Source organism: Chelonoidis abingdonii, chromosome 6 (genome assembly GCF_003597395.2).
Source record: "Chelonoidis abingdonii isolate Lonesome George chromosome 6, CheloAbing_2.0, whole genome shotgun sequence".
Taxonomy (NCBI): domain Eukaryota; kingdom Metazoa; phylum Chordata; order Testudines; family Testudinidae; genus Chelonoidis; species Chelonoidis abingdonii.
In genome coordinates, this window is record NC_133774.1 from 82,038,985 (window position 1) to 82,065,503 (window position 26,519).

Genomic DNA, 26,519 nt, shown 5'->3' on the forward strand with positions numbered 1-26,519 from the left:
GAACATTTGGCTTTTGAGGTTTCAGACTGTGTGGGCCACATTCTTTGCATGCTTGCCTGTTGTTTGATTTGTTAAAGAAACAATAAAAAAATTATGTTTAAAAAAATTCCAAAACTTTTGAACTACCTCGTTGTGACCAAATGCCTAGCCCATCCAGTCCTACGAGGCGTGTTTCCATAGTCGTCTTGATTACACTGCTGGTTCCTTGACTTCATATCCATAACTTTGGCGTTCGTTGTGGATTAGTACCCATAAGAACATTTGTTCTCTTGACTGTATTGGTTGTACTCAATAACAGCTCGATGGCAAACACCGCTCATGAGAGGTGAATCCATTCCAGCCGTTACCCAGTTTTGAGTATGTAGCCTTCAATATTAGATTCTTGTAAACCAGTCCTCTATTAAGAAGGCCTCTTTCACATAATGCTTCGAAGTGGCGCCAGCAGATGACTGTGACTGACTCCCTTACTAAGCAAAACTGCCTTCTTGTGCACTAAGTTACATGATAACCCAGAGAGTATGATCGAGAGAGTTTCGAGTCTTCTCTTTTTCATCGGTTCCCAAGATTTCCTTCATTCGTTTACTCATGTTTCTACCTGACAAAGGAACAGCTATTTGTGCTTGCTGGTATGACCACACCCAGGTTTCATGCGTGCCTATACCAGTATCTTCCTTACCTCGACATTAGACTAACTTACCTAAGACCGTATTTCTACTTTTACCAGCGCCTCCACATAAATTTCATATGAGATGTGACATTGATTCTCTCCCTATTTGCTAATTATTAGTCGATAGTGTCATCTCTCATATGGGAAGGGACATAGGACGGTAACATTTCATCATTTATGTAAGTGCTCCCCTCACTACAGACACTAGTTCTGTGTTGTGATGTGGAGTACTGATCGTGGTAATAGGCTCTGCCTTAGTCACTATGCTTACATCTACAAAGGACTCGTTATTCCCACGAACCTGAGCATTTAAAGCTTGTTCACAGAATCTGCGGAATAAGCCGTGGGTGGGTATGTGAGAAACTGAAATGCTGAGCGGATTAGCACGTGCATGCTGAATATTCTCAGAGATATCGCGAGCTCTCTGCGCGGGTTTGTGTGCACTTAAAGCTACAATTATATAACATTTAAGTCCCTAGACCCAGCAGTGTGTCACCCGCTACTAGCGCTCAATGTCACTGTTTCAGGATGACAAGGGTCAATAATACATTCGGTAGTAGCCTCTCCTTAAACTACAGGGGGTACCTTCGCGCAGATCGTGAGGATTTCTGCATCCTACTCGTGTGTGTGGTGGTCTTTGCGAGCTGTCAGGCCGGTACCCATACCTTCTCACAAAGACCTATTCCTTAGTTCACTGCGTCTTTTGCTGAGCTGTTTATGCGGCGCTGTTGACAATTGAATTCTTTCTCTGTTGCTGGACTCCATAGTTCTCAAAACTTAATCCTTGTTCGCTTATGTTAGAGGATAACTGATATTTCAGAGAAAGAAGAGTGGGTTGTTCGAGCACATCTGATAGTTAATGGGGGAAGCAACCCGGACGTCACGACTATAGTTGATATGTTATAGGCTCGTAGATGTTGAACATAAGGGCATCCTGCGTCATCGCAGGAGCTAGTTTCATTGAGTTTGTGTATACCCAACTCACTAGGTTCCTGAATTTACTACTCCTTCTACGATGTGCTCCTCTCATCTCTCTGCTTGGATTTGCTTCATGAAAATGCGCGTGAGAGGGAAACGAAGGGCGCTGGGGCGTGGGTCTCCCAGTTAGCTTTTGTTGGCAGAGGCTGGGAATATAGATAGTCTATGTGGGTCTGCTGGGCTACTCGAGATGATATTCAGATAATGCCATTGCGTCTTAGCATAACAGTTGCATGCTGTTTGATGTGGTCTCCTTCACACATTTATCCTCTCTAACCCTTGGTTCTATCTGGATCAACGCAGCATGGAAGCAACGCCCTCGGGAAGGGGGGGGACCAGAAGTTCTGAAGTGCGACAATGCAATGTTTATCTGGGGTTTAGTTTCCGCAAAATGTGTTCGCCATAACTGTAATGCTACAGAATCTGTTTTCCAGTGTTCCCACTCCCCACTTCTCAGGAAGGAATAATTATACCTTGAAATGTACGGCTCACAGTCCACCCTTTACAACTTATGGTCATTTCCCTTTGGGGGGGGGCTTGTAGGCACTGGGGGTCTTTCATTCTCACCCCTTTTGCTACCCCATGGGAGGGTAAGGAGTGAGTTTTGCTACCCATCAGGGATAGGCATTTCGCTGCTCTTTTAGTGTTTTTTCCTCCCCATCCCCTCTTGCCCCTTCCAACTGGTTGCTTGACTTTGCGCTTAAGATAAGGAGTTGAGGCAGTCTTTCAAATGTGCGCCTCTATATTTCTCCTACGCATGCCCAGTTACAATTTAACATCTGATCTGTTCTCATTATACTAACCAAACTCATCTGCCTTAGGCAATAGCGACATTTACGTGTCTTTCTTTATCTTAGTAATCTCTTTGTTCACACTATTAGTAAAATTTGCATATATCAACCAAACAGCTTGGATCCTACATTGACATTAATACCCTAAGAACTGCTAATGAAAAATCTCCCATCATAGGCTGCATGCACATACATACCTTAAATGGAGCAGCCATAGGGGAACGCATTCTCTAAGACCTACAGTTACCTGCACAGATTGAGTAACCTCTCTTTGTTGGTAGCTTTCTCTCTCTCTCATCTCTCACCATATTATCACTCTCTACACTGTCTTGCTTTAGTAAGTGACATTTATAAATCAAATCCACCAACTTTCTCTGCCATTGTTTCTCTCTATTCTAAAGCACATTCTTTAATGCTTTCCACTTCTTTATAACATCAAGGTTGTTATGAAGCTATTGCGACTGCTATGATGCCCTGATATGTCTAGATTGAGGCCGGTGGCCAATGCCTAAGCTGGTGTTGTAAATCAGTGGATGTAACCAATCCATTGACTTCATGAAGTTATGCCACCTGACCGGATTGCCAGGTTCTATAATTAATTTCAGTACAGTGGAGCTAATGCCAGGATTTACATTATGTAGCATATAGGCCGGTAATTGGGGTAAGAACTGTGGCTGTCAAGCGGATTAAAAAATTTATTTGCAATTAATTGCGACTGTTAATAATGGAATACCTATTTATTTAAATATTTTGGATGTTTTCTACATTTTCAAATAAACTGTATTTTATTACAGACACAGAATACAGTGTTATTAGTTCTCACTTTATATTTTTATTACAATATTTTGCACTGTAAAAAACTAAAAGAAATCCTATTTCAACTCCGCCTACATCACAAAGTTACTGTAGTTGCGAATCTCATTTATCAATGTGCTACAGCCTTTAACATATATCCAAGTGGTAGCTTATGTTACCTCAAAAGTAAACTGCATTGTAAAAAATTATTAACTCAATGTGCTAAACTGTTTATGACCTCAAAGTCCATTTTCTAGTGGCCCTACTATTTGTGTTGCAGACACAATCGCTAGTAGGAACAAAACCGCAGAGTGTTGGTGAGTCGAGATTTACAGGAGATTAATGTTGCAGCCTGCCTTCTTTTTCATGTCACCTGCAATGCAGTGAGAACAATGGTGTTGTTGCGAGATGGCACTACTTGAATATCCAGCGTCGCAAGCATACTAATATATACTGGCTTCTCGAGCATACTTGCTGCTAAAGAGACTCTATCATACTTGTCCTCGATCATGTGCGTTCACTTTCAGACGCGTCTCCAGAGGGGCAAGGCTGTACCTATGCTCCCACACAGTCGCTCGGCTCGCCTGCCCACCATGGACATATGGCTGTACCCCACTGCCCTCAACATACCTTGACCTTCACCCCGCAGTGTCCGGCACCTGCTTTGCTCTTCTCTTCAGAATCTCCAGTTCTAGACTTCTCTCATCTCTCATAGAGTCGCAGATAAAGTTGCATTTTCTTTTTGGCTCGTGAGTTCCGTGTCCGCCAGATAACCTCCATAATAGTCTCTCCAACTACTCGGGCATCCCGGACGCCTGCTCTCGCCCACTTTTAAACTTGCCTGCAATGCCATGCTCCTGATCACCCTTCGTTCCTGACTCGTCGCTCTCTTATGACGAAAGCATTCTGACTTCATTCCACCCTCACTGAGTACATGAACCAAATCGGCCGCTCTCCAGAGTCCATCGTAGCTCATTTTTCACGAATCACATACCTCCCATCTCGCGTATTGCTCTCTGCCATTCTTGTCGGATCTGCTAGTGATTGTGAAGTGTTCTTAAAAATGAAACCATGTGCCTTGAGCGCGCCTCCCAAACCTCTGCCCCCCCTCCTCTGCATCACTGCACCCCCAGAAGTGACTACCTCTTAAGTCCTCACTCTGGCTCACACTCACGAGCTCAGCGCACCCCTGAACATGACTCGCCAGAATGCTAATTGGCTAAGATAGACGGCGCTCCCGACATGACCCAGTGACACGCCTTCCTTCCGACGCTACAGCGTTATGTTCAGCTCTACCAGATCCTCTCATGGAGCTCGAGCCCTTGAACCACTCTACTTCAATATTATATTATTTTTTTAATGAGTGCGATCCACGATCAAAGACAGCTTGAAGAGTGTTCCCTTTAGAACTTAGGTGGCCAAAGCGATGAAGGTTGGCATGATGCTACTATTGGACGCGCATTATGCTGTGCCCGGCATGTTCAGTTTTATCTTGGCAACGCTGCTACAAAGTGCCATGTGAATCCTGTTCTCACTTTCAGGTGACATTGAAATAGAAGCAGATCGGACAGCTTGCCAGTCTGCCCTTTAAATGTTATAGAACATAACTTGTTTGTCTAGTGATTGGTGACACGCCCTAGCTTGTGTTGCGCTGTACGAAGAAGGCTCGTAGGAGACGAGTGGACTGTGTAAGAACTCATTGAAGTTTTACATTGTTGGTGTGTTTTTGAGATCAGAGTTATGCATAACCAAAAAAAAACCTGCATTTGTTAAGTTTTACACTTTCAGCGATAAACAAGATCTGCACTTTCGTAGAGTCGTTTCATCTGAGAAGAAGTCCCACTTGCGATTGCTTGTTTTATCATTGTTAGTTACCCCGAGGGCTTGGCGACAAAATATAGCTTCGCCTCAACATCTGAAATCATCACTCTCACCCACCAGCGCCAGCTCCTGAGCACTGTTTTACACTTTGTCACTATGGCTGTGATTGGAATCCATGACTAAGGACTTTAGGCCTACTATGTTTCCTCTAGCTTTCTATACCTTGTAAAGAAGTTTTCTCAAAACTGGGTTTGTGCTGAGATGTGGAAGGTTTATTTTTCCCGGGTCTGCCTGTGGAGGGGAGCAAGTGGGGCAATTTGCCCTGGGCCCCACAGGGGCCCCCACGAGAATATAGTATTGCAATTTTTTATGGAAGGGGCCCCCGAAATTGCTTTGCCCCAGGCCCCCTGAATCCTCTGGGCGGCCCTGATCCTGTGTAGCTTTGTTCTTCATCTATGCTTGGGGTGAAAGAAAGCCTGGACAAAACTCCCATTGACTTTCAGGCAGCCACGATTTCCCCCTAGATACTGCCAAATCCCTGGCCCTGCTGTGCCTTGGCATAGTTCTAGAGCAAAGCCCTTGGCTGATTTGACCCCTGAGGAGTCTTCCCCCAGGTAGGAGGGGCCTTGGGTGGCATTTTGCCATTGCAAGTGGCTCCTATGTGTCAGGGCAAGAAGTCACGTCTAGGGCATCCCTGCAAGCCTTGGCGGAGTCGCTGGGCCCTAGGGCCTGCCTGAGCCGGGCACTGGCGCTCTCAGGCTGCTCCAACTTGCCTGGAGTAGCAGCCAGGCCCCGGCCAATCTAAGGCTCAGAGCAGTGCAAAGCTGAGCACAGCTTGCCCAGCGCAGAGAGCCGGCCAGTTACCTACCGCTGACGGCTGCCGCGGGGTGCCTTTCTGTCCTGCCTGCAAATCTCCTGGCGCGTGTGTCCCCTGGCTCCGGGTGAGGCCGCTCCAGCTACGGGCGCCTCCCTGCCCCTGGGCAGAGGGACATGTCACCGGGCAGGGAATGGGTGGGTGCATGGGGGGGATGTTCTACGCCGGCCGGCCAGGCTGGAAGCAGCAGTAGCAGCATCCTCTGCTTCGTCTCCCTGCCTCTCCCCGGGGCTGGGAACTCCACGCCTCTCGCTCGAGCGCGGCGGCGGCGGGGCACTTGCCATTGGCCGAGGCGCGCTGTGGTGTCACAAAGGGGAGCAGCAGGTTCCAGGAGCCCGCCTGGGACAGCGGGGGCGGCAGCGGGGGGCACTCGCGCTACGTGCTAGCCAAGAGGCGGCAGAGAAGCGCCTCGGTGACTGTCCCAGGAGCAGCCGCAGCTCAGCTCCCACCTCCGGCTCTCCCCATCCCCGGGAGCCCTCCACTCCTGGCGGCCAGTAGGACTCCGCTGTGCGGCGGGGAGGGGATCTAGTTCTCCTGTTCCCTTCGCCTTAGGGCCAAATCACTATGCTGGCTTCAGCTCGGTGCAGCAGCCGGCTGTAGGCTAAGGCAGCGTGCCGCGGCCGCAGCAGCAAGTGCCCTGCGAGGGAGGTGCGCGCAGCCCACAGGCGGACGCTGCTGGGGTGCAGCTCAGCATCTCCAGGGGCAGGTAAGGAAGCCTGGCAAGGGCCTGGTGCTTTGCGTGCTCTCCTTGGTAAGAGAGAGGTAGGGGTGTGTGTGTGTAGGGGGGGAGGAGTGCGGGGCTGTGCCTGACCTCTGGGCTACAGCCGCTCAGCAGTGCGCGGGGTTCTGCTGCCTGCGCTCAGTTTCCAAGTGGTTTGTATCGGCTCTCCCAGCGCTTTGCATGCGGTGGGAGCGCGGTAAAAGCCCTCTAAGTATTGCTGTTGTAGGGGAAATCCCCCCCCCCCAAGTTGAGATTGGGGTGGGCTTCGTATGCCGCTTGCATTTCTTTTGGGAGCTTTGTGGATTAGAGAGCGGTTCACGTTGGGCATTTCGTCCAGAGAGCAACACGCTTAGGGTCGTTTTAAGCCGCCTTTCGACTCACCATTCAGCTCCGAACATGAATATTTTACCCAGGGATGTTGTTGTCTTTTCCTCCGGCAACTTTGGATTCTTTCCCCCTCCCCACCCAAACTGTTCTGCTCGTAGTTACTCAGTGTTTGCAGATGCATTAATGTTTGTCAGGTCCCCAGATGCAGGGGAGCGGCAGTGCCACATGTTCTCGACACTCCAGAAGAGGGTCAGATGCGGATTTAAAGTGTGCTGTTTATATTGAAGTCTGTGCCATTCCCCACTTGTTGGGAGCTGAATTTGTGGAAACCTTGGAGAGGAGTTCTCCTTAAACACTGGTTTGACAGCCATGTTTATTCTTTATAGTAGTTGAATATTTGTATTCTTTCTTTCTTTCTTGAATGTACTGGGTATAGTCAGAAGCATTTCTTTTTCCTGATTTGGTAACAAATTACGTATAGATGCCTCTTGTTTTCATTTTTGTATGTGTGAAGGAGTAACTTAAAAAACCTTTTATTTTTTCAATATAGATAATATACCTTGTTTTAGCACCCACACCAGATGTGATATGAAAATATACATTTTGTTTGACTGTTATTTTAAACAAATAATAAAAGTCTTCTATAATCCACACACATCCAATTGGTCTAGACTGTTTAGACAGAATTTCTCTAAGTCAAAGCAAGGGGAAAATAACATTTAAATAAGTTTCCTCTGCAAAGAGTAACTTTTTCTCTGTTGTCCTTTGGACTTCAAAATTATTTGTAGGAAGCTCATAACTTTACATATTAGTCAAGGCAACAGACTAATCATAATTTTCTGTAGGGTTATCACTGCTGGGTGAACTGATAAATAGGGATTCCACTCAATACATCCCCAGCTGTCCTCCCTCATGCCTTATAGCACCCCCCTACTCCCCGTCCTTTGGGACTTGATTCTGTACTCATTCAAGTCAGTGGAAACTCCCATTCACTTCAGTGCAGAATCAAGCCTATGACTGGCAGACCACACTAGTAGCAGGGAAACTGTTTCTTTAAAGAGGTTTAATTTTTCTTTGAAGGCTCTTAGACTTTGGCTCATCTCCTTTGTTTCTGACATATTTGGGCTGTACCTGAACAAGGGAAAAGAAAAGGTTTTCAAAGGCCTTTTTTTACGAGCAACTAATTCAGCAATACTACCTAATTGTATTGGTGACCCCTTTCATACAGCAAGGGGAGTGTGACCCCCTTTATAAATTAAAAACACATTTCAAAATATTTAATGCTATTATAAATGCTGGAGGTGGAGTGGGATTTTGCGGTGGAGGCTGACAGCTTGCCACCCCACATGTAATAACCATGCGAGCCCTGAGGGGTCATGACTCCCAATTTAAGACCCTCTGAACTAATTTGATTTCTAATAGTAATTCTGAAAACATTGTACAACAGGAGGAGACATGAGGCTGTAAGTGGGTGTAAACTTAAAAGTTCTTCTCATAAAAATGCACACCTGCTTTATAACTTGACTGTGTTCAGGAGTGTCTGCATAAAGACTTTCACTAGTGTGATATCCTGTAAGCATTTTTGGAGTGAAAATGTTCCATGTTTTTATTTCTTCCAAACCTTAGTTGGACTTCAACTGGAATTATACACTCAAATCAACTATAAAAAAATGAGACTCTATTTTCAGAATAGTCTTTTAGGTGAATTTCTCCGGGTGAACTAAGAACATGAATTAGTTTGGAATCTTATGAATTCTTCAAAGATGTTGCTATTACCTGTAAGATACTTCCCTATAGTTAGAATATGAATGTAGTTTCTATGCCATTCACCACATTGATGCTTTCTCTATATTAAGTGCCTACATTTGGTCTATAATCCTTTCAGTTCACTGAAGGTCTAAAATCTCTATTCAAAATATGTTATCAGCATGGTATAAAAGAGATTGTGTGCAAAACTTAGTGAGATTTTCAACTATGCTTGGCAATGTCAAATAGTTTGGAAGAGAGACCAACAGTGACTTTAGGAAAATGTTATTGTTCAGTAACTTATACAACTAAAAATCAGTTTGAAGAAGTGTAGTTTGTTGCTGACCTGTGCTTAAAAGATGCATTGAGTGAGCAGTGACATGTCTGATATGAGACTGAAACTGAAAGCTGTGTTCAGACTTCAATTTCATTGTAAACAACCCTGAATGGCAGTTGTGCCCAAAAACACAATTCAGGGAGAAAGCATACATAATTAGCTATGGGCATTCTTCTTGATGTGCAGTATAGGGTGGAACTGACTGAGCTGGAGGAGGAATTTATGAAAGTGGCAATTTGGGTGGGCAAATTATCCATGTCTTCTGGGTTCTTAATTCTGTTTCCTTTTAGAAGCCATTGAGTAGCAGTTTTTATTTTCAGTCTCAAGTCAGATGTGCCAGCCAGGCAGAGGTATTACAGAAGATTTTTAATAAATTGGATGTACAATATAGCTTAGGCCCAAATTTTCACTTTTGCATGTGTCCAACTTGTACTCATTCACATCTTGAAAATGTGGGTCTTGTATTGTAAAAACTAGATCATTTTCCCTATAAAGATAGTTGGGACAGACATATTCTCTTGTCATACAACAAAATTTGAAATGTAGATTGCCCTTTAACAAATCTCCTTAAAAGATAAATGACTAACAGTTTAAAATAATAACTTTAATCAGGGAGTTGAACAGTTCATGGGATTGAAAGTGAATTTCCCTTTAGCTCACTAGTTCTAATCCATAACTAGCCAAAAATGGTCATTTGTTGTCCTTTCAATGGTCTATGTAAAATGAGTTGGTTATCTCAGCCTAGTTTTCCCTGAATAAGTTTTTACATCACATAAAGTAGAATTGGTATTGGTGTTATTTCACCAAGGAATAAAAAGTCTTGGAGACTGAATTATCCTTTCACATCTAGGCTGCTTCTACATTAGCAAACTTTGTAGCTTTAATTCTCTACATGCAGTAGAAACAGTGAATGCTGTAGTGTGGAAACCTGGATGACACAGTGGTAAAAATGCCTGAGTCCTGTCTACATAACAGCTTCCACCATTGCTATCACTGGTGGAGCTGCGCTGGTAGTGCAATACAGCTAATAAGTAGACAAGATCCTAGAAGCGATTCCTCTAAACCAGGCACACAAGAAGAAAATGTACACTACTATTGCATGTGCTGTACCTAGTTTGTAGATAAACTGGGAATTTCAGTCTCCTGGGTGGTTCATCCAGCACCTACCATGAGCATAATGACTAAGGAGGGATATGATAGAGGTCTATACAATCATGACTGGTGTGGAGAAAGTAAATAAGGAAGTGTTATTTACTCCTTCTCATAACACAAGAACTGGGGGTCACTGAAATAAATTAATAGGCAGCAGGTTTAAAACAAACAAAAGAAATTATTTCTTCACACAAAGCACCGTCAACCTGTGGAACTCCTTGCCAGAGGATGGTGTGAAGGCCAAGACACTAATAGGGTTCAAAAAAGAACTCTCTGAATTTATCTAGGATAGGTACATCAATGGCCATCAGACAAGATGGGCAGAAATGGTGTCCCTAACCTCTGTTTGCCAGAAGCTGGGATGGATCACTTGATGATTACCTATTCTGTTCATTCCCTCTGAAGCACCTGGCATTGGCCACTGTCAGAAGACAGGACACTGGGCTAGATGGACCTTTGGTCTGGCTCAGAGTGGACATTCTTATGTTCATATATTTTAAAAAAAGGCATATTCAATAAATGAGTGCAACCATCTAATGAGGCAAATAGCTAGTTTTGATTTCTCAAAAGCAGTTAATTTGGGTACAGAAGGAACACAGGAAATGTATTAACATATTTAAGTTTAACTGGCAAAAAACAGTTGTATTGAGGGGTTTTTTGACTGCAGCTGGTAAGTGTCCCTTGAGTTTCTGTTCAAATTACTTGGCAAAAGTTTTATACAGTGTGTCTCATACCTTTTTGTTGTACAGGCATTATCAGATGTCCTTTTTTAATGGAAACTAAGCTGCTGTTGGAAAAAATACAGAGTGCTTGCATATGTGATGAAATTCTAGGTACTAGTTAAGACAGTTTGTGTTGCTATACAAAACATTACAAAATAAACATTAAATATAGTGGTAATAAAACATCTTTTATAAACCTTTTCTTTAACAATAGGATTGTGGGCCAGATTCTCACCTATAGGTATCACTTTACTCAGTGAATGGTTTTATTGACATCAGAATCTGACCATCTAGTTGTCACGGTTACTGCCTTTCTCCCAGTCAAACATTGGTTCCCTTACATTGAATAGTATTGTACACCACAAACAGTCTCACTGAAATCAGTCAGACTAATTGAGGAGCAAGGTGCTGATCATCATCAGCAAGGATAATGGAATTTGAGCCTACATTTGCAGTGATAATCTAATACCTACTTAATGGACACTAACCTCTAATAATTTCTACTTGTGTCTTTTTCAGAGACTTAAAAACATAAATTAAAAACAATGTGGCACAAATTTATACATAACTGTGCCAGTTTTCTTTTCATCTGGGCATATAAAATTATGAGAGAAATCTGTATTTTCATGTAATAAACGTTATTCCAATTAATTGAGACTATTGATATCAATTACAGCCATCTTGTCAGAAAAATAGTTCTAGGGGGGCAATTGGCCTTGTTGATTCAGTTTGATTAATTGTGTCAGTGTCTTGGTTAATAAACCCAGGCAGACTATTTGGTCTCTACTCAAGCAAAACATCTTTTGAGGACTGCAGATAGCTCAGTCTGTGAGATGTACAAATTAGCTACAGGTTGAAATTTAGACAGGCACGTCTAGTTGCAGCTCTTGTAACAATTTAATTTAAATAATGTACCTATCTTTCATATCTAATTAGCAAAGAGATTGATCCATAATGTGCACTGAAACAATAATTTTGAACTCTCTTGATGTGTGAAGCAATGAGTTCTAGAGGATTGAGCCTGGGACTGGGCATCAGAATTTGTAATCTTGACTCTACCATTGACTCAGTGTGTGTCTTCAGGCAAGACATTTAATCTCTGCCTCAGTTTCTCTAACTTTAAAATGGGGATAATTCTAATTCTATCTAACTTTTTAACTATTTAATTCATAGGGGTGCTAAGAGGCTTCATTAGTTAATAATTGTAAAGGAGCTTGAAAGTTCAAAGCTCTGTCTGAGTTATGTTATTGTTTATTATTTGTATTGTGGTAGCACCCAGGAGCCTCAGTCACAGATCAGGACCTCTTGGTAGGCTTTTTACAAACACTGGCCCAAAGATCTTACAATATAAATTTAAGACAACAGGCGGATATAGACAGATTGATGAGGGAGTACAAGCAGATGATGAAACAATCTTGGTCAACATGATAAACAGTCAAGATTTGTGTGGGCATCATAGCAAAGGAGAGTTTTAAAGAGGACAATGATGTGGCTTTGCAAGTGTTTACAAGGAGGTCCTCCCAAGTGTGAGTGGCAGCATGAGAGAAAGCACAGAAGGGCTTGTTTGAAAATATAATGAGTGATGAAGGCTTGCATCATTGGTCAACTGGAGGCAGCAGTCAAAATCTGGATAGGTTATGAGAAATGACAGCCATGTGAAAGGCAAATAGTGACGACAAATCATTTGTTTGATGAGAAAGGGGAGCCAGGATAGAAACGCAAATATAGAATCATAGAATATCAGGATTGGAAGGGCCCTCAGGGGGTCATCTAGTCAACCCCCTGCTCAAAGCAGGACCAATTCCCAACTAAATCATCCCAGCCAGGGCTTTGTCAAGCCTGACCTTAAAAACCTCTAAGGAAGGAGATTCCACCACCTCCCTAGGTAACCCATTCCAGTGGCTTCGCCACCACCCTCTAGTGAAAAAGTTTTTCCTAATATCCAACCTAAACCTCCCTCACTACACAACCTGAGCCATTACTCCTTGTTCTGTCATCAGGTACCACTGAGAACAGTTTAGATCCATCCTCTTGGGAACTCCCTTTCAGGTAGTGAAAGCGGCTATCAAATCCCCTCTCATTTCTCTCTCTTCGCAGACTAACAATTCCAGTTCCCTCAGCCTCTCCTCAGAAGTCATGTGCTCCAGCCCCCTAAAAATTTTGTTGCCCTCCGCTGGACTTCTTTCCAATTTTCCACATTTCTTCTTGTAGTGTGGACCCCAAAACTGGACACAGTACTCCAGATGAGGCCTCACAATGTCAAATAGAGGGGAATGGATCACACTCCTTGATCTGCTGGCAATGCCTCTACTTTACAGCACAAATAGCCATTAGCCTTCTTGGCAAAAAGGGCACACTGTCGACTCATATCCAGCTTCTCATCCACTGTAACCCCTAGGTCCTTTTCTGCAGAACTGCTGCCTAGCCATATTGGTCCCTAGTCTGTAGCAGTACATGGGATTCTTCAGTCCTAAGTGCAGGATAGGGGGTGACATAGTCAAAGTGAAGAATTAAGAAAATTATCTTTGCAGGACCATTCTGAATGCATACAAGTGGGGGCAAAATTGTATTTGTCAAGCCAGAGAAAAATATGTTGTAGTGATAGAGATCTGAGGTGATGAGAGCCTGGCTGGCAGTCTTAGTGGTGTGAATGGATAGGTAAGGCCATATCTTACTGACAGTGGCAGAAAGAATTGGCAAGGTTTAGACCCAGCCTGGATATGAGGAACTTGACATAGAGCTGACTCAACAGTAACACACAGGTTACAGACCTGAGTAACAGGGAGAATGGCAGTACTGTCTTTAGTGGTTCAGAAAGGAGGGAGTGGGGACAGTTTGGGAGAAAAAGATTAGGAGCTCCGTTTTTGTCTTGTTGAGCTTGAGTTAATGGCTAGATATCCACAAAGAGAGGTCAGAGGGACAGGCCAAGATCTTAGAGTGGACAGAAGGAAATGCATCTGGAGTAGAGAAGTAGATCTGTGAATTGTCAGCATAAAGACTGTAGTTGAATTTATGTTTGCAAATGGGATAACCAGAGGCAACGTGTAAGAGGGAGAAGAGAAGGGGATCAAGTACCTGTATTAACTCACATAGAAAATTGGAGGGTGGATCGGGCAAATCCTCCAAATGACACGCTGAAGGAACAATAGAAACGTTGGAAAAGAATCAAGAGAGGACTAAGTCATGGAAGCTAAGGGAGGACAGGATTTCAAGAAGAGTGTGGTCAGTGGTGTCGAAGACAGCTGACAGGCCGAGCAGAATGAGGATGGAGTACTGGTTCTGAGATTTGGCCAGAAAGAGGTATTTAGAGACGATGAAAGCCATTTCAGTGGATGAAATGGGCAGAAGCTGGACTGGAGATTGAATAATTATTTTATTATTGGTTTAAACTCAGGAAACAATACACAGATTGTTGTTTTAAACATTTTACCATTTCAGTTGGGATAACTCATATTGTTTTGCGAGGCCTTTTAGGCACTTGGAACGCTATCTTGTGAGGTGCTGCTGAGTGCCCTGATCTCACTTAGGGCTAGTTTCTATTACACTTACACTAATTGAACAGGGCCTTACTCCACTAGTAGTGCTACTGACTTCACTTGTACTACTTCCAGAGCAGGGTATTTCAGAGAGTGAGTGAGAGTATCTGAGTCTAGTCCTCAATATTTTAGGACTCAGTCCTGCAAAGAAAATTCTGTTCTTATAAAGGCAGATGTTTAGTCCCTAACGGAGTCTCATAGATATCAATGCACTAGCAGCATAAATTGGAATGATTCCTTAATGGTGGTTGTTTGTCTACCATCTAGCATGTCACAGACTCTACTGCAGACTTATTAGCCATCCACAGCAAGGGAATTTGATGGATTTCTTCCTTAGAGAATGTAATACAAACTAACATTGCTGTCACCACAAAACTAACCTTTATTTTTCCTGTTAAAGTCATTATAAGCTTTATCTTCCTAATTTTTTCTAAGATATTTGAGCTGTGTGTTTGAGGTAGAAAAGTTTGACATTGATTTGTTTTCTTTCCCAAATACCATTTTAGAATTAACTCCACACAAAGCCCTATGTACCACCTGAAACTCTAATTAGTGATACATAAATCCTGGTAAGGATGAGACTGGTAAAACAAAGAGGTACAGTTTTCTAGCTGAAATGCTGTGCTTGTCTCCCCATTGTGGTTAAATTTTTGAGGTGGTTTCACAATAATGGGGGATGATTCTGACCATATGTGCTGCAATATGCTTACAACAGGATGAATTAAGGATGACTGTCAATTCACCTCTAAATTGTATTTCTGTTGTTACTTTCATTCAACTCTTTAATCCCACTGCAGTATATTTTTTTTAATTATCTGTATAGTTTAACGCTTGAATTGGGCTTTGATTCTTCCTTGAAATTAGATAGTGCATCATTATTTAAATGGTGACTAATTCATGCTACTTGCCTGTTTGTTTTTGTGACAGGTGGATAAAATTAAGCATTGGTTGAATTAGATGAGAGATTTTTAAACTTTATTCTCAAGGTTTTAGTAATCAGCGATCCTGATAAACTATGGAGTAAAATAGTTCTAAGCACAGTGCTCCTGCCAAAGAGAGCCCACGAAGTGGATGATTTGTGTGAAAGCATGCCTTCCTGTTTAAGCCTGGAGTGACAATAATTGTAACATAAAACTGTTCATGTGACAACTAGACAAAGAATCTATTATGCATGGCTGGCTGGCATCAGCGCCTACTGAAGCCAATAGTCAAACTAAGCTTGGTAGCCCCAAGGAAACTAATACATTGGAAGCAGTCTTATGTAAAAAAACCATCAAGAGGTGAAGGTCTACAGCAGTTAAACTGTTTATAGTGACATAGCTGCTGCAGTTCTTGTATATAGTTTTTCTAAGCTCCTGTATGGAAGCGTAAGATATGTCAGCAAATAATAGACAATATAGAATTATAAAGTTAGAATGGGAATCATACAACTAGAATAACAGATGTTATAGATAGAAAAGATCAAGTTTGTCATTTAGTGCTTCCACCTCCTAGTGCAGGATTTCTCCCTACACTATACTTTTGAGTCCATATAATCAAATTATTATAGATGCCTCATAAGCACTAGTGCAAATTTTGGATGAAAATCTGCCCACAAATACATGTATGTTATACTAATGAACCTTAAATAGGAGTTGTGTACACTAATATTTGTGGGCAGCATTTGGCCCTTTTCTTAAAAATCTTTTCCAAAACATTCATGACCATGTGCCAAAATTACAAGACTCAAGAAAAGAAGCAAGGTCCCAAAATACTTGTACACTATGGTAGCTCTGGCCCCCAGAGGCAGCAGACTTGCGTCATCCACTGTAAGCCTATTTAAAAATTAGGATAAGACAGCTGGAGGGGAAAGGCCTTCAATTAGAAATGTATTTGTTTAAAAACAACTGTTCCCCCTCCACTGCCTTTGGGGAAGGATTCTTCTCGCTATTCCCTGACGATGCTCCCCAGTATCCAGCTGAGTTTCTCAGGCTGAGAGCCGGAGGACAGGATTTTGGCCTTACTCCATAAATAAGAGTAATGATACTTGATCATCTCACTGCCTTTTTGGATCCTGTGATCCACCTCTGACTTTAACCTCTTTTGAAACATGTTTACCCATAAACACTTAGCTCAAAGACCACATATGATTCTCAAGAAGATCTTTGGTGTTGTCAGTGTTTTTTAATCTTTATTTTCCACTACTGTATAACACTGAAGCATAAGGAGTTAAGCTTCCCCAAGGTTGCTTATGGTCTATCTATAATTTGCATTGTACCTTGATTATACTGTGTAATAATATTTTGAATAACGAGTTGTAAAGGTTTAAATTACATGGATGCAAATTATTGCACTGTATTTATTATTTTTTACCCTTGGTTTATACTCTTGTAAGTGAATACTTGATTTTGGAGACACTTGAAAGAAAAAAAGCAATGTTTGGAATTGGTAATAGAAGTATATTAAATAATCTATCCTGTTTATTCAATTATCTGTCATTAGGTCTTTTTGTTTTCTTTTTTTATATGCTTTTGGGAGAGGCTGTCACCAAAATTACTTATGCTTGTACTAGTTTGTGTCAACACAGATTCAGTTAAGGAATGCTAGAAAGTATTTTGTTCTTGCAGTTGTTGTCAAAAATGAAACATAGAAATGTTAAAGTAGATGTACTAGTATTTAAATGTTAAATATATAGCATAAGAGCCTTGGTAGAAGATGATTCTGTTATTTATATATAAAATATCAGCAAAAACAAAGGGCCAAATTCTGTTCAGTATTACACTCGTGCAATGCTATTGCTCACGCTTACTCACAGGGTTGTATGCTCACATGTACACCATTGACCACAAAGGCACAAAATGTAATTGCTCAGTAATGTAATGACTGGGCAATCAGGCTCTATATGGACAGAGTACTTTAATTTCCAATTGGTCTTTTCAAAGTATCATTATTAAGTGCTATGACTAAAATCAGCCATTTTTATAACTGTGATTCCTATGACAATAAAAATCACAAAGTTTGCCCACTACTTTGTAAGCTTTCCCTTGGTTAGTGCTATGTACTCACAGCATAAGGGACAGTGCAGAGCCACACTGCTCCAGGAGAAGTACTGGGAGGAATGTGGTCTCAGGGAATAAGGAGGGGAGAATCAGAACCCCTACTAGCTCCTCCCCCAAGGCTTTAAATATAAGTTTTGGTCAGTGTTTTTAGTGGAAAGAAATAAGTCCATGGAACTGTGAAGATTCCACCCAGCCAGGGCCAGAGAGAGACTAGACTGTCAGCATAAGAAATTCCTTCCATTGATTAGAAGAAACGTTCCTGGAAGAGTGATCACTGTGACCTAGCACAGCTGAATAGTTTAGGAGAATAAGGGTTTGCGAAGTATGGAGCTGTGCTAGCCAGTCTGTTTTTATTCTGTGGGAGACAGCCTTCAAGAAAAGGATCTTAACCATTTTTTAAAAATTGCTTGTTTTAGAACTATGCCAGACTTTCTGTAAAAGCTGGGCTTTCCCCTTTTATTAGAAGCAGTATGTAAATGGTGTCTGCGAGTTTTGTATGCACTATGGTTGAGGAATGTTCTGCAGGCCACACAGCACCATTATTACTGCAATGGATTTTAATTACCCATATAATTACCGTTTTGTGCATAAGAGCTCCTTTATTTAAAACATCACTATTAATGTCTTTAAATCATTGTCACTTAAAACAGGGATGTCTCTTTATTTGGAGATTATATAGAAATATAAGAGCAAATATCTCATTGAATTACTATGAGAAGCAAAGTTCATAGAATGGCTTTTTTTTTTCATTGATGCTCCTTTTTACTAGCATTAAACTAAAGGGAATTAATGCCAAGTAGTGATAATTATATTTGTGTCAACAAATTTAGGTCCAAAGTGATTGTTTGAAAGCACTGGCCACATTTGTTTGTATCTTATTGGTTACAGCGGTTAAAAAAACAAAAGCAGCAGCTAGCTTTAAGTTTTTGACCTTGTAGTATATGAATTTAGGTAGATCATAGTACTGAAATAGTGCTGATTGATACTGTTTGGTGCACTAGATTATTTCTACTACATACTGTTTGGTGGCTAAAAGTAGCGCTTTACACTTACGTTAGCTCATCCCAGGTCCTGCTTAGGCAATGAGTTATATACTTCAGATCCAAACTCTTGCTTTGTTGTTAGCATGGATGTCTGTGTCTGTCATTTCAGAGAAATCATGTGTAACATAGCCAGAAGGATAACTAATTCATAAAACAGAATACTAATATAACGAGCATTAAGGTATATGCATATCGAGATCATTTTAAAGATAATGGCTGGGATTTTCAAAGAAATTGGGCACATAAAGGCCATTGACATTCATCATAGAAATATCTCTTCAGCTCCCTGTTAAAAAAATCTTCCTTTTCTAGCATGCCCCCTTCCTCATATCTTCTTTCCCCTCACCAGGTAATTCTTTTGGTATTTTCAGGTATATTGAAAGTACTCAGATTGCTATATTCAGTGACATCACACATGCTGGAAGTCCCTTTGAAACTCATGCAATCTATAATATTTTTGAGACATTGAAAGATGCAAGCTGGAATTCTTTCAGGAAGGAAAAGGCACCAGAAATATGTCACAGAAAGTGGGAGGGAAAGAACAGGATTGCTTGGGTCCACTGAATTTGGCCCAATATGCTTAACAAGTGGAACTTGCAATAGAAGCAACATTCACAGTACTGTAGTGTTGCTGTTGTTGCCACCAGTTTGTTGCTTTCAAGGGGTATCAAAGAAGAAAGTTTTTACATTACAAACATAGTTCAGTTGCCCCACATTCTCTTCTGTTTGCTAGTCTACTCAACCATGCTACTAGAGAATAGTGAAAGGCAGTGAATAATACAGAATAAAATTACTATGTAAAAATAAATATCCAAAAATTAATTAAAAGTGTCACATTAATCTGGAAAGTGAGACATTTTTATAACATGTTGCTTATACAGCAGAATGTGGAAAGGGAAAATACTTATTGGCCTCATATGGGTGCTGTAATCCTGATCCTGCAAAGAGATCTGCACAGACACCTGCCTATGAAGATCAGTTTGCAAATAGAGACCTAAAACTAGGAAAATGTAAGGCAAGGAGCTTAAAACCTAGCAGTCTGACTATCCCACAAACAGATGAGTTGTTATGTAGCAACAGTCCCATCACTGTGTCTCATTTGGCTTTTGCCACTGTATATGGATCACGTGATGCTCATGTAGATAATTAAATGCCACAGCAGGGCAGATAATATGACAGCCTGGTTCTACATTCATAGAAAATTTGTTCTCCATGGCCCTTGGGCGTCTAGCACTGATTTTCATGTTTTTCTGGGGGTTACCAACCGAATTAGAAGCCTCGTATCTTTCCAGAACTAGCATGATAAATAAGTTGTGTGGAAAGATTTCTTCTGCTACTCACAAACTTATCGTCAGCTACACCCAGGAATAGGGCTGGTCTTTCACACCCACTACCCACCTTCTAAAAGGGCACTCCCATGTTTTCTCAGGGGAGCACAGTAAAGTCCCTTTAAAGGTGAACTGCAACAGATTTTTTTAAAAATGGACTTATGCCTTTTTAAATAATGTATAAAAAACACCTATTTTTTTTCTTTTTCAGATCTTAGACGTATTAGGAATGTTGCATCCAGGCTTCCCTAGTTTTGCTGGGGGACATCCTGGGTATCTTCAGTCATGCATATTATGAGTTCTTATATTTTACTTAAATGGGTGGGAGTGTTGAATCTTTACTGAAGACTTATTCTCTGCAGAATTAGTCACTGAAGTCAAATAACAAAAACAAGTAAGTAAAGTTAAATAAGTGAAAAACAGATAATTTTAAACAGTCTGACTAAAAAATTCCTTTAATAGATTATAAGGCAAGAAAAGCAACCGTGATAATCTAGTATGACCTCCTGCATGACACCAGACTATAGGATTTCCTTGTATTAATTCCTGTTTGAACTTTCCCTTTCAGTTATTCAGCGTTTACTCGACTCTTGTGATGTCATAATTTCACTGGTTCTCCACTCACCTAAGTGTTTAAAATGCTGCCAGCAAGTTTATCTTGGGGTTATTTTAAGTAAAATAGCTTAGTGTAGACATGTCTCCAAAACCTTCTGGGGAAAATCAGACCTGAATTCTAATGTGAAAGACAAAATGTAATTTTTTTAAATTAGCCTCTAATTCTTCCCCTCCACAAAATCTTTCAAGTCTATTTTTTTTACAACACAAAGATACAAAAAAGAACACACATCCATTTACCTCCTACTCCCCCGTTAACTTTAAGGGTGCAATAGTGTTCTGGATTTACATGCCTTCTAGAACCTCCATTACTGTCAAAGAAGAACTGGTTAATGGTAGTAAGAATGTACAGGCATTTGTTCTCCAGAGGTTTTCTGTGGACTCCTGAATGCAATGCACCTGGGATTAGATACAGCCTTCTTAATTATCCCTAATGTGGTGATCATATCTCAGGATCCTACTATCAGATATTCTTGGCTTGCAGGCCAATATCTATAAATTCTGGCATGTTCTTTACATCTGAAATCTAGTGTCCCCAATACTTTTTTTTACTTCGGGGAGGGATAGCTCAGTGGTTTGAGCATTGGCCTGCTAAACCCTGGTTGCTGAGTTCAATCCTTGACAGGGGCATTTAGAGAACTGGGGTAAAAAAAAAAAACTGTGTGGGGATTTGTCCTGCTTTGAGCAGGGAGTTGGTCTAGATGATCTCCTAAGGTCCCTTCCAGCGCTGAGATTCTATGATCTTTCTTTGCCAAAGTTGGTGTACATAATTGTAGATAGATCTAATAAATATATATAGTTAATACATACATCCTTACAGCCTACGTGTGGCTTTCTGCCACAGCCCATGGCTGTATATGAGACAATCATCTTGTGTTAGGGAGACCTGTAACAACATGGATGATGCTAGAGTTTCTATGGAGAGCATATGCTGGAGCAGCATCTTTGTTGCTCTTTGAGGGTTTTTCTTAACTGAAATAAACTGAATCTGGTTTAAATACAATTTTTAATAATTGGGTTAAATATCATGATGCTGACCTCAACTGACTGGTCAGTGTAGAGATGGGCAGGTACGATCAAAGCCTGTGGTGTATACTTGAAAATAAGTGAGGGAATTATCTTTGTGTAATTCATGCAAAACAGCTATAATACAACTAATCAGGGGCAATAATTTACATGACATTAAATGGATTAAACTGTATTCTGAAAACTGGAAATTCTGAGCTTGTACCTTCTCTCTCTGGGCTCTTTTGGGATTTCTTAGATGTTATACTCTTGCATGTTTGAATTGACATACATATATGAAGCAGTTCAGTTATTATAAATGCCACATATAAACATATGTGAACCTGGAGGCTTACTGACTAATAATTACACCTGAAAGTTAACACTCCATTGAGATAACACAGGGAAGTTCACCACTTCCTTAGTTATCTTATTCCAGTTTCTTGGGATGTATTATTACAAGAAAGACAAAACCTTGAAAATGTGCAAAACCTTGAAAATGTATAAATCTTTACAAAGAGAATAACTAGAAATTTGGGACCAGATCATGCATCCCAGCTCTTCACATGTAGAAGATCTTCAGTGTGTAGGACTCCACACTTCTGTGTGGAAGAGAGAGTCATCTGCCTGCTCAGAGCCACCCATTCCTTTTCTGGACCCCAGGGAGGGCTCTTATGTCTTTCAGGTTTATCATCTGGGGAGTAGTTGACCCAAGTCAGAGTAGGGGAAGGGAATTGTCCCCAATCACTTATTTTTCAATTGTTCCCTTATTGCCCTATAACTCTGCATGGAATTCACTAAAAACTTAGTACAGTCTGGTGCTGATTCAGTTTTTTTCATGGAGCCATCTATGTTCTGTGGATTACCCCTTTTGAAGGGTGAGGATCGCAGTGGCAGTGGTAAATGGCAGAAGCCCCTCCAAATCAACTAGAAATGGACTGTGGAAGGACAGTAAACCCTGAAGCTGCAGAGGAGGCACAGGGCCTCAGCACAAATAGTTCTGGACAATGTCTCAAGATCTGGGGATTCTGGGAGCCAAACTGTCTGCGCATTTTGAAGGAGAGGCATCCCTCTTCATTAAATAATGTAGGGGGAAGCTCCAAAAGAGGAACCCTCCCTCAGGTTTTTTGACAAGGAGACAGAATTTGGCCCTTTATTTTTGTAATGGGACAGTGGAAGGGTCCTGTGCAACAGATTTGCCCGACGGACTATATATGGCTGATGCTTTGGCCCAAAGTAAGGGTGGACAAATTCCATTCATAGTGTTAAATGCCAGTGAATGGACCATCCTACTTCATCCAAGGGTTCACATTGCTGAGGTCTACTTGCCAACTACAGTAGCCCCAGTGGGAAAAGTAGCATTCAGTAACACCAGGAACATATTACATACTCAGGAGGTTCAGGGTATGACCTTTCCAGGCTCAACTAGCGGTTATCTGCACTGGGAGGTTCTAGTACATATTGAACAGGAAGACCTAACTGAAGCTCAGGTATAATAATGTAAGGAAGTCTTTTCCAAAGATGGCACCAATTTTATGCCTAACACCTCGATCCCCCATCAAATCCTTATGGGGGAAGTGAAACCAATTAAAGAGACACAGGAAGATCCCAAGCTGTCTTCCAGGAATTCAGGTGATGTGCAGGATCTGGTGTCCCATGGCATCCTCAAAAAAAGTGGTAGTCCATGGCTGTGGTAGTGGTGAAGAAAGGTGGAAGTGTCCATTTCTGTTGTGATTATAGGTGATTGAACCAGGTGCCCTGAAAGGAAGTATGTCTTCTTCCATAAATTGGGGATGTTTTGTGAAGGACTAAAATCTTTTCAGCATTAAACTGCACCTCTGGGTATTTCCAGGTGGCAATGGATCTAGAAGACAGAGAGAAGACTGCTGTCACTACCCTGTTTCTACTGTTTGAGTGGACACTGATGCTGTTTGGGCTGTGCGGTGCCCCTGCCACTGTCCAATGCTTAATGGAGAAGGTGTTGAGCAGTTTTTATATCCATGAAATTCTCCTTTTACATCTGGATAACATAATTATATTTTCCTCAGTCCTCAGATGGAGTAATATGTCCAGGTTCGGTCACCACACTTTAAGAAAGATGTGGACAAATTGGAGAGAATCCAGAAGACAGCAACAAAAAAGATAAAAGATTTAGAAAACCTGACCTATGAGGAAAAGTTTAAAAAACTGGGCATGTTTAGTCTTGAGAAAAGAAGACTGAAGACAGTCTTCAGATACGTTAAGGGTTGTTACAAACAAAACAGTGATCAATAGTTCTCCATGTCCACTTAAAATAGGACAAGAAGTAATGGGTTTAATTTGCAGCAAGCAAGATTTAGGTTATATGTTAGGGAAAACCTTCTAACTATAAGAGTAGTTAAATTCTGGAATGAGCTTCCAATGGAAGTTGTGGAATCCCCATCATTGGAGGTTTTTAAGAACCTAAGGACTAACTCTTGGCAGAGATGATCTATGTCCTTCAGTGCAGGGAGCTGGACCTGATGACTTCTTGAGGTCCCTTCCAGCTCTATATTTCTGTGATTCTATCCACTTGGAGAAATTGGACACTGTTTTCCAAGTTAAAAGAGCATGACCTCAAACTGAAGCCTAGCAAATGTTGGTTGAGGAAGGAAATTCAGTTCCTAGGACACACAGTTATGTCTCAAGGTATCCGAGTAGATGAAGAAAAGACTAAAATTTTGGTTAACTGGCCTATGCCAGCTGATCTAAGGGAAGTACAACACACATTAGGATATATGAATGTAGTTTACCATTCATTCTCACCACTGATGCATATAGACTTGGCTTGGAAGCTGTGCTCATCTAGAAGCAAGATGGAATGGAAAAAGTAATTGCATATGCGAGCAGCCTACTGAGAAATGCAGAAGAATAAGAACTACAATGTGTTCAAGTTGACATGCTTACAATGAAGTGGATGGTGACTGAAAAATGCAAAGATCATCTGCTGTACCAAAAGTTTGTTGTCTTCATAGACCACAACCCAATGAGATACTTGGATACTGCCAGTCTGGGAGCAACTGAACAGAGATGGGTAGCCCAGCAGGTCCAACCAGAATGTTGATGTCCTGTCCCATACCTAGCCTAGTGGGGAGAGGTCCCAGACATTGAGAATGACAAAGACTTCCTCATGATAGTGGCAGAGGATGTGAAGATGAGTTTCTGGCCTGTAATCTTGAATCGAGAAGATCACTCTGGAGAATTACTGGAGCAAAATCTGACTCAGAAGTGCTGTAAAATCACACAGAACCAAATGGAAAAAAATGTTGGATCACAATAGGGAACTTTTGCAGGCTCCAAGCTGAAGACCTATGCATTGGACCTGTCCTGACACTTTTGTTCCAGAGATACCACAGAAGTCATCCAGCAGAGCTTTTATTGGCCAATATGGCACCAGAGATTGCACAATGACTAAGCAGTGTAAGAGATGTCCTTTGTCCAAACACCCGTGTCCCTGTGAGAGACTCACAAAAGGATGTATAAATGTAACTAGTCCACTGGAGATAGTGGGTCTGGACTACACATTACCATATAAAACATCTGATGGGTTTGAGAATGTATTGGTGCTGACAGATGTTCTATGTTCACCTGTTTTACCGTTGTAGTACCCACACTGAATCAGACTGCACATACAATGGCTAGACCCCTGGTACAACATTGGTTTGGATGTTACAGATGTCCAGCATGTCTGCACTCCAATCAAATTTGGAACTTCAAATCCAATGTGATAGCAGAGCTTTGTAAAATATATAACCTTGCTGACAATCCCTTATCATCCGTCAGGGAACAGGGATTGTGAAAGGTTCAGCCATACCATATATAAGATGCTCTGGACTATGCAATCTGAACAAAAGTAGAGATGGAAAGACCATCTTCCTGAATTAGTTCTGGCAAACAGCAGCCACCTGCACTCATTGATGGGTTATGCACAATTCTGTCTGTTGTCTGGGAGAGATCCAAGGCTGCCCATGGATGTGTTCTGGGTGTCAGCTTGACCTGAGGTTGAAGTTGAAGTACTGGATGAATGGGTCCACAAACACCACTGGAAGTTCATGTTGGCTTGTGACCCTTGCTTGAGAAGTGTCAGAAAAAGCAGCTTAGTCTTGGAAAAGGGGCTATGATCATAAGTCTGAGAGCCATCATCAACACTGATGACCAACTGCTAGTCAGGAACCACAAGTCAAGGGGCCAGAATAAAATAGGGAGTAGATGGGAAGCAGTTACTCACATAGTGCTCAGACGCAACAGCCTGGAGTTGCCCATATATACTATATGGCCAGAGAAGGGTGGTTTAGAGAGAGCAGTACACAGGGATCAGCTCAAGTTATGCCGTTTACCTCCCTAACCAATAAGACAGAGGGCCCCAGCCAATCCAGGACACTCAGGAACATATGTGATAGTGTCAGAAAGAAGGAGAAATGGGTCCCTGTAACTGGGTTCCTTCCTCAGCCCCTCTTGCTGCAGCTCTCTGCTGTCTCAATAAAGGACTCTGAGCCTCCTGGATGCAACACCCGTGGCTTTATTCTTACACAGTTCCCACCACCAGTGCTTCTATTTACAGTTTACAGGTCTTTCACTCCTCCTCCTCCTCCTCCTCCTTTGCAGGGAGTCTACCCCAGACTGCCCTGCCTCTGACTGTTCTCTTCCCCCCTTCCTCTGGCTGCCAGCCAGCCTTTATGGCCCTTGAGCCTGCAGGCCCACAGGTGCAGCCCGTTCAGAGGCCAGGCACCAGGCTTCTCCCCAGCCCCAATCCATTTTACCTGATTGGGGCTGGCTGAGCAGGGGCTAATTAGCTGCCTCTGCAGCAGCAGCCTGCTACAGTCCCTTACACATATACCATTGAAGCAGTTGCAAATTCTGAGCCAGAGTTGGCAGTCATGAATGGGTGACCACAGTAGATGAACCTGTAAGTGATGAGGCTGAGGGAGAGCTAGATGGGGCTTCTGAGGCAGTCAGGTTAGGGGCTCCAAAAGACCTGCCTACTCCACTAGGACTGTCCTACCAA

The 26,519-nt window shown here is 41.9% G+C and overlaps 1 protein-coding gene across 2 annotated transcripts in view; it reads left to right on the plus strand.

Annotated features, from left to right (window-relative positions):
- Positions 1-6,219: 6,219 nt before the first annotated feature.
- Positions 6,220-26,519, plus strand: part of MEGF10 (multiple EGF like domains 10) — a 147,204-nt gene continuing 126,904 nt past the window's right edge. For both annotated transcript variants that reach the window (XM_032798554.2, XM_075067184.1), the window contains exon 1: positions 6,220-6,632. The gene's annotated coding sequence lies outside the window, so the exon portion shown is untranslated. The remainder of the gene's footprint in view (positions 6,633-26,519) is intronic.